General features: G+C 39.6%; 1 pseudogene; it reads right to left on the minus strand.

Annotated features, from left to right (window-relative positions):
• Positions 1-6,191: 6,191 nt before the first annotated feature.
• Positions 6,192-7,284, minus strand: LOC116094814 (annotated as a pseudogene).
• Positions 7,285-9,741: the final 2,457 nt, after the last annotated feature.

The raw sequence follows: 9,741 nt of genomic DNA on the forward strand, positions 1-9,741 counted from the left end.
GGGTGGCAAGCAGGGGGAGGGGGAGGCAACACAGGTTTGTTCTTGTTGGTTTTTTGTTGTTGTTGTTTTTTGTTTTTGTTTTTGTTTTTGTTTTTTTGAGGGGAAACTGGGAAAGGAGAAATCATATGATATGTAAATAAAGAAACTATCTAATAAAAAAATAGCTAGTATCTACTTATAAGTGTAAAAAAAAATGAGCCTGTGGTGAGAGGCTCAGTGAGTCTTGCACTTAAGAGTGCATAATTTAACTGGAAAAGTAAACCATGTAGTGAGATTCATTTTGGTATAAGGAAGTGACTGGAGTCACAGAATCAAACTCATTTTCATTCTCCAGATCAAGAGATGCTTCTATTGTCTTACAAATGGAACTTCCACGATTTTTAAAACCATCTTTTTGATTTTTAAGATAATATAATGGTATCATTTCCCCCTTCCATTTTCTCCCTCCCAATCCTCCCTCCCACTCTTGCCCTCCACTGAAATCCTCAAATTCTTTTTTTATTAACTGTTCTTACATTCATAACATTTCTAAATTTATAAATGTAGGTTTCTCAGCCTGCCTAATGTCGCTTGTATGTTTTCTGGGGGGGGGGGGGATATTTGTTGTTGGAGAACCAATCAGTGAGTTTCTCTCTGGGGAAGACTATTTCTCCTGCACACCTTAGTTATCTGTAGTTCGTTGTATAGAGTTGAGGCCCCATGGTCTTCCCTCAGTGCACTTCAGCATGCCTCTTGGTGTCTTTTTTCAGCTCACATCCAGGCAGCCAAGTTTGTGAGACTTCTGGGTGTGGTTTCTGATATTTCTAGAAGACATGATCTCACAGAAAATTTCCTTTTCCTCTGACTCTTACAATCTTTCTGTTTCCTGTGCCTAAGGTGTGGGAGATGTCTTCTAGATGTATCCCTTGGGGCTAAGTGCCACAAAGAACTTCATAGCAAAAGAAACAGCTCAGTCTCCTGTGTTATAAAATACATCACTTACGCTTCCTTGAGAAGCTTTGCTACACGATGTGTGTTGATACCTATATATGTAGAAAGTGTGTGTGTGTGTGTGTGAAGTGTTGCTGACCTACAGAGCTTAAACTTACATGATGCAATTATCACCACAGAAGAAATAAGCAGCACTGAGCATAAAGAACAATACATTCCAACTGCAAAATCATTTTAACCTTTCCTAAAATTATCTGAAATTGCAAGTGATTAAACTTAATTTGACTCACAATCTTGATCTAACCCAGTTTCTTCTTAGAATTATTTCTGAGACTATTATTATAAAATGAACTTTTTGTGTCTAAATGAAAGAAATCAGGTATAAATACTGTGTCCTCTCCAAATTACTTTTTTTCCTTTATTACCTCCTAATATGAAACAGTACTAAAAATAACTAGATAATAACCAATGACTAGACACGATGTTTAAAATGGCAGAGCAACAGAGGATATAAGGTGTAGGATTTTGATTTATGGCAGATAAAAACAAATATTTGTTTCTCCTCAGGAAATATATGGTTTATTTTAATGACACAAAATCTCTCTAAGACTTTCTGTTATAAAGAGACACAGAAAAAATGCTTCATAGAGTTTGAGGCCAGCCTGGTTTACAGACTGAGTTCCAGGACAGCCAGGGCTCTACAGAGAAACCCTGTCTGGAAAAACCAAAAAAAAAAAAAAAAAAAAATGCTTGATAGAAATGGAGAAAGCCCAATAAAGGGCATGGAAGAATATTTAAGAGCATCATGACAGTGGAGACTCAACAGGTGGGTAAGCAGGCAGGGTCCAGGTGGGCTCCTGGAAACCATCTGCAGAACATCTGTCACTGATAGAGAATGCTGCTTGTGATGAGGTGGCGGTTTGAGTGAGAATGTCCCCTGTAGACTCCAGTGTTTGAATACTCAGTCCCTAGTTGGTGGTGCTATTTGGGGAGCTTTAGAAGATTTGGCTTTGCTGGAGGTGGCTTGTCACTAAGGGCTGGCTTTGAGACTTCAAAAGGCTCCTGCCATTCACTTGAGTCTCGAAGTGTCAACCCTCAGCTTCTGCTCTACCCACCATGACTGTTTCTTTTGGAAATGGTTCCCCGAATTGAGTCTCATCCCTCTGGAACTGTAAAACAAATAAGCTCTTTGTCTGGTAAGTCACCGTAGTCAAGGTGTTTTGTCACATCAGCAGCAAAGTAACTAATATAGACAGGAATATCAAACACGGAGAATCCAGAGTGCAGTGCTGTCTGTCGGTCTTGGAGAGATAGTGGAGAATGGTGGCTTCCGTCAAGCATGGGGAGGTGAACTGGTGGCATTTACCTACTGTGGCTGCAGTCTGCAACCACTACTTCACAGCTCAGATTGGAAAAGTGCTGCTGAAGGCACAGAGAACTGATGTCATCCTCAAATCTCCAAATGAGGCCTCCATCAGGGAAAGAGAAGCCTTGCAAATTACTCTATGCAATGTTGCCTGAAGTTGGAAGAAATATTTCATGCAGTGCATTTTCTTGGCATGAAGAGAAATATAACGTGGAAGAAATTTACTAAATATTTCAGAAATGTGTACATATTTCTGTTTGGGGGTTGGTGTTTTTAATACTCTTCAAAAACAAATCATATTTGAATGGGAATTATTTAATGTACATTTTGAGCCATAAATAATTGACACTCACTAGCTTTTTATTACAATTATGAGTATAAAACTACATTGATTAAATGCTTAACTGAATTTGGGCTAAGTCTGATGAAAACTTTCCAAGGATTTGGATATGTGGGATTGGTAGTAAAATCTGATACCAGGGCAGGTTTTCAAATTGATTTCAAAACTAATAAGGCCCGTCACAGTTCCATTTGAATCATTAACTGTATGTGGCCCTTTCCCATATCTACTACAGGAAAGAGAGCTTGTGGTTGTGACTTTCTACTACAAAATGCATTTCAACTAAAAATATGTCTGCCTATTATAAAGCACTGTAGGTATCCCTAAAGAACAAATTTAAAGAAAAGAGAAGTCTAAGGACCTGCTTTCTTTTCTTCCACTTCTGTTCTCTTTCTATCTACCCCTCCACCACCCTTCTCCCTCTTTTTCTTCTGCTTATTTTCTTTCTTGATCTTGATCTTCTACTTTTTCTCAAATGATTTTTCCCCAAAATATCAGATAAACAAAAACACTGAGTGCAGAATAGGGAAAAAAAGCTAACAACAGATAATTCTTGGATTTGGAAATAGGATAAAGTTAAGTCAAGTTCTTTCAATACAATGTTTCATAAACAGAAAGAAAATGATTGGAAATCAAGGCAGTGAATATGTTCTACCTGGAGGTACAACTTCAACAAAGTAGAATGTAGATCCAGAACCCTGGAAGGAGTCCCAAGTGCTCAGTGGATCAGCCCTGTAGAAAATGCTCACAGTCCTTATATCCCTGTTTCCCTCAGTTCAAGGCCCTCCTCTCTGCTCAGGATAATTCCTTAGGTTGTACTCTGTCCTAACCACCTGAGATTTCCTTGATCCTTGCTTGGAAACAAACCCGTTCTTATTTTCACAGCTGGTGAAGTTACCACCAGAGTAAATTGTGAAACTTATAAAAGCACTCTTCATGCTTTTTAAATGGGATTTTAGCAATGATGTTTATACTCAAGGAAAGGAGTGCACAGGTTATAAAAAAATAATAACAGAGGAATAAAAGGCTTTGCCAAGCCATGTGTTCAGGTATAGCTTCCAATTTCCATAATAAAAAGTCAATTTCTTCCACACAACAGTTTAAATATGCCCTTACTGAGTAAAAGTGCTCTCAGTTGCTACAGCGGGTAGTAGCTTCGCCTAACAAAGGAAAGGCAGATAAAATTACTCAGAGTGGGTCATTGAGGAAATCAAATCATTATGGTTTTTTTTCTATAATTGTAAAGTTGGCTAGTTTACAGACATGTCTTATTAGGGCAACATCGGTATAGATACTTGATAATATAGAATATCATGCCCTATATAAGAAAGCATTAACATAAGAGCAAAGGTTGCCCTGTGAAAATAAATTAGCCTTAAGAATAACATCAGCAAACCTTCTCCTCATACTCAGTATTTCCATGCTGCTATGAAGGGAGGTATTTAAGTCTAGCCTAGCACAAAACCTAGCAATGCATTATTATAATTTGAGTTAAATAGGAGGTAACTTATTTCATCAGCATCTCTCCTGAGTAGGTGAATCCATGATTCAAAACCCAGCCTATTTATGTTCAGCATCATGCCACATTCTTGGAGTCTCTGCAGCCGGGAGGTTGGTACTGAAGGATTGTGACTTTGGACAAAATCTATACTGAGTAGAGAATTTAAGGCTAGCCTGAGCTATAAAACAAACTCTTGTCTCATGACAAAGAAGGACTTGGAACATAACCAGGTATAGAATGTTGGCAGCTCAAAAGTCATATATTACTGGGGAAAGGGTGCTCCTAACCCCCAGCAGCTTCTCCTTCAAGAGTGAGTAGCATTTCCCAGTTGCTTCTCACAGCACCATCCTAGAGAGAAGCCACTAGGATTCCTCTTACCATGGGAAAACTAAAAAGGTCTAGGAGAAACAGAGACAGCAGGCTCACATGCTGGGGTAGCCACCCATCACTACTGTCCCTACTGGAAAATAGGCTGAGTTCTCCATAGTTTGGCCCCTTACATTTTGTTATAAATAACAATAAAACCCAGTAACGATGCTACAGGGTACAGTTTTTGTGACTAAACACCTTTCGGTGATGGTTTTCTGTAGATACATATTGGGATGTATAGATTTATTCTATATACATGCAAACACCCACAGGCAGGCACCTTCCCACGTCTCATTAAAGCACACATATCAGTTATGAATGACAATTACTGAAGAAAAGAATAAGGTGTTTCAACCTCGCAACTTCAATAGCACAGATTGGAGGTAATTAAGCTGCTTTCTTGTCTAGGAATCTTGCTGTCTTAGTTGTAGCCTATGGCACAATGCAACTTCAACAAGTGTTGGCTTTACCAACACTGCATCACTTACAGGAAGTAGAAATGCCCAGGGCATTTTCCAGGGTGATGTACACCCTTACGGACTTCACTAACGCACAGAACCTTCCAGTATGGACTAGAAAGTGATGGGACTCAATTATTCATTATGAAAGGCTGCATCTTCCTCTTTGACAGAAAATTGAGCTATAATAATCATTGGGAACAGATGGGTTTTGTTAACTACTAATTGGACAAAAAGAAATCAGTTTTCATTTCTTCATAATCAGTTATGACATATCACTCAAGAGCACTGTGACCCAAATCTAACCTTTCCCAAAGAAGTTTAGAAAATTGTATTTTTATCTCTTTATGAAAATTGAGAGGTAAGTGCAAAGAATGCTTGGGTAAAAAAGAGTTAAACTTGACTGCCTATGTCCCCGTAGCAATGGCATTGCTCAAATAAAAGGAAACTGTATGAAACAACACAGAACTGTGCAGAAAGCATCCACTAAGCGAGAACTCGACCCACAAACACAAGCCATGTCCCCCTTCCCCGTGGGTCACAGATGCCTTGTTGCATTATATGATTTGGACCCGCCCATCCTGACAGAGGACTTAAGAGGCATATATACTACATCTAAGCACCCTAATAGCTAACTGGAGTACAGTTATAATCTATTTTTTTAGTTTAATTCAATGCATTTTGCTTTAATTCAGTGCTTCAAATCTCATCCACACACACACACACATACATCTAAGTTTTAAAATCATAAATTTTAAAGTTCATTCAATCTTATTTTTCTGCACTTCCATAATCCCAGCTTGCATGTTGTAGAAAACAGTGCACCTTGATGAACAGTGCAGCTGTGGAATAGTTCCTGTGAGGGATGAGGACACCTCCCTCAGAGTGCACACACCCCTTCATGGCTTTCTGTGGTTATGTTGATGATCAGATATGTTTTTGGACAGAACTTCCCAACAGGTGGACAGACAGAAGTCAGTTTTGTGTTCTTCTCTATCCTTCAGAGTCTGACTCCCAGAGAACACTGTTGGAGGATAAGGCAGATGAAGCAGGCTATGAAGAAGGCTGTCCATGTTCAGGCAGGGATCAGAAGCCTGAAGTATGATCACAGGTTGGATGCCCCTCACTGGAGCCCTGAGCATCATCCTGTCCTCTCTAGGTCCAGGTCTTGCAGCAGAGGAGCACATGACTCTGACTCCAGAGCCTCCTGGGCAGATGATGGGGTTCTCACTGGAAAACACATTCTTGTCTCTCTGGCAGCACTTCCCAGCCATTCACAAAGGACATATGAAATGGTTCATAAAGAAAGTCTAATGCATCCAGATCAGAGCCTCTCTTGCCAGCATGTACCAGGCCTGTAAATCTGAACCAGCCATGTTCATTGTTGGGTCTGCTGGATCCAGGATCAGAAACCTGGATTTTTGGAACTGTCTTTTCAGGTAGTCAGAGATCTCATGTCTATAGTCATAACACCATGTCCAGTAGATTCAAAGACATGGATACTTAGTGATCAATTCTAAGACAGTTTGGAAGCACTGGGCTATACATAGTCCAGAGGTGTCTTTGACCCCACGTTCTCAATCATACACTGTGAGGAGCTCCAGGGCATACTGTGGGGGCAGTGGCACCCTCAGCTTCTCCTTACACAGTTGATACCAGTGCTCGACCAAATGGATGAGATTCCAGAGCTTGGGTGCATGATACCTCAAGAAGTTTTGAGGGAGATGGAGGGAGTTTGAGCAGATGGAGAATTCACATTCCTTCTTCAGCGTGGTGCACTCATAGGTGAGTTGGGCATAGATTTTGTTGTAGTTAGTGGAGTCAAAGGGTTGGCAGTTTCTCACTTCATACAGGACATCATAGGCTGGCTGCACATCAAATTCGACATCCTTCTGGCACTCGGGGAGCTCAGCTTGAAGCTCAGAGACCTGGAGTTGGGCTGCTCTGAGCTCTGGACCTCAAACTTCAGTTTAAATTGCTTCTCTTGCTGCAATTGACACAGGTGTTTCCGAATTTCCTCAATGAACACTTGCTGCCACTTTAACTGATCCTCAAAGCTGGTGAGATTGATAAGGAAAACCACCATGTCGGCCTCTGACCTGCCCTTTAGCATGGTGTATTCATTGTAGGAGCCGCCCATCACAACCCTGGAGACCCTCACAGGGTGGGCGGCGCTTTGGAAGCATCTCTCCCTCAGGAAAGCACTTACAAACTCCATGTCTGCTCTGACCTCAGTGAGAAATGTGGTGTCAGGAAGGAGGTGATCTTCTATAAACGTATCCAGCCTCCAGATTGGGGTTCTGAAGAGATCATTCGCCATCCTGAGGCCAAGGGATGTTTGCTGACTGCAGTCACAGTTATAATCTCTATGTCAGCCTCCAATCCTCTACCAGAGGTCTGGATTCCAAGCTGACCCAGTAGAAGAACAACAGAAGACACCCTGTGTGCTTAGGCACACTCTTGTCCATTCTTTTTCCTTGCCATTATCATCCAAAATGGATGAGTGTTTTACAGCTGAGGAGTCACACTGTATCAGGACCACAGTCATAAAAAAAAATAGCCTCTGCTTCTTCATTTGATCCCCAGAGTCTCCACATGACAACTACTGACCCCCACACCTCTCTCATGAATATGAGCACCAAATAACTCCATGTGAATCTGTTTGAATTCTAGAAACACCAGGGCCTCCTTGTCCATGCATTTACAATGGAGCTCAAAACAATGGAGAGCCTGTCCCAAAGCTCTTCCTGAACATGTAGACTCCTTTATTTCTGTGATTCTGTCTACCCTGGGGATTATTCTTTCCAGAACTAGTTTATAGGTTAAGCAAATATTAGTGCCCCACATGCAATGTGTTTGTGTAGTGTCCTGTTTGATTTGTTTAACACACAAAATCATACAATACATCCTAAGTTCTTGATAGAAAATGGCTACCTTTAACAAGTTAATTGGCTTCTGGGGAATCCATTTAGGTGCTGAGGCAAATAAATGTTTTAAGATGCATTTATAAATTTTCATTGTTGACAAATCATTGAAAGTCTTTGAGGCAAGAGAGATGATTCATATGGTTCAGGGCACTGGCTGGTGTTCCAGAGTACTGGGATTCAATTCCCAGCATCCACCTGACACCTCACAACTGTCTATATTTCTAGACAGTTTCTATATTATTAATGCTATAATAATAATAATAATAATAATAATAATAATAATAATAATAATAATCAATATACGCTTTAAGGAAAACATCTTTGAAACTATAGAATGTTTTATATAGGGATAGTAAGGCAGTAACCTTGTGTGTCCTGTAACATACATACATTCATACACACACACACACACACACACACACACACACACACACATATGTTGGTTCTAAGGTATGTCCTGTTAAACACACACACTCTCACATATACTGACTGTAAGTTTTCATAGAAACAGATGAAAACAAGCAACACACCTGTCCACCAATAATTTCAACAAAACCTTATGAGTTTTTGTTCCATGATCCAGGACTGTCTCTATCTGCATGTCTGACAGATACAGCCCTTTCTAGTCTACAGTAGTGGAGGCATTCACTCATTAACAGTTACGTCATCAAAAACTAATTAGGATTTTATTTTAAAATGTCACCATAAGATTATTACATCTTGAAATTAAATTTCTGAAGATAATAAGCTGGTAGGTTGGTTTCTTTCCAATTAATTCTCTGAAATGGAAATAGCCAGGAAAGTACTTAGTTGGATTCAAACATGATAGCCCTGTTGGGGATGGGCCAAATGATGCTACATAAGGTCATGAGCATTTTTGCTGAATGACCTGCTATTCACATGTATACATGGAATCTATAGATAAGTATATATGTATGTACACATATATACATACATACATGTATGTGTATGTATATATATGTATGAATATATATGTACATACATATACACATGTATGTATGTATATATATATGCACATTCATGTATCTAAGCATTAATGAAGTAAAACATTATATTAATTTTTTATAGTTTGATAAACATGTTTAAACCATGAGATAAACTAGTGGTAAATATCTCAGTACAAATATTTTCATTATTTATTTTTTAATTGTTTAATACTATTCATTTTACTAGTATAGGTGTTTTGCCTGCACATATATATATATGTATATATATATATATATTTATATTTGTGTGTGTGTGTTTGTGTGTGTGTGTGTACCACATACCTTATATATGTTGGTGTTCTCAGAAGCCAGAAGAAGGTATTAGGTCCCTTGATACTGGAGTTACAGATTCTTGTGAGCCTCCATGTGGGGGCTGGGAATCCAACCTGGATCCTCTGGAAGAGCAGTGCTGCTCTTCCCTGCTGAGCTGTCCCCCTAGCCCTTCATCATATAACATAGGTGAGATTGTGTTCACACTGAAACAGCTTTATTATCCAAAGGAACATGAGCAGCCTGAAGCCCTGTGGGATGTTTATTAGTTCCCCCTGACATCTCTGAACTTGCTCACTCCTGCTCCATTTAAAAGTGCCCATGTTATACCCATGCATTAACATGGGTTGCTCCAAATAAGAGGGTGTAAGTTTCCATGGTGCACAGATAGAGTCAGCAAGCTATAATGCTTGAAATTACTTAATCATGTACAACACTTGGCAAACATCTTTCATAGTTAACTTTTGAATTATGTCTAGGGCAACAAACTAAGTGCTTATCCCCTCCAGATTCCCATGCTGACATCCCAACCCCAGCAAGGTAGTATGAGGGGATGAAGTCTTTGGCAGATAA

The sequence above is a fragment of the Mastomys coucha genome, unplaced genomic scaffold (assembly GCF_008632895.1).
Source record: "Mastomys coucha isolate ucsf_1 unplaced genomic scaffold, UCSF_Mcou_1 pScaffold17, whole genome shotgun sequence".
NCBI lineage: Eukaryota > Metazoa > Chordata > Mammalia > Rodentia > Muridae > Mastomys > Mastomys coucha.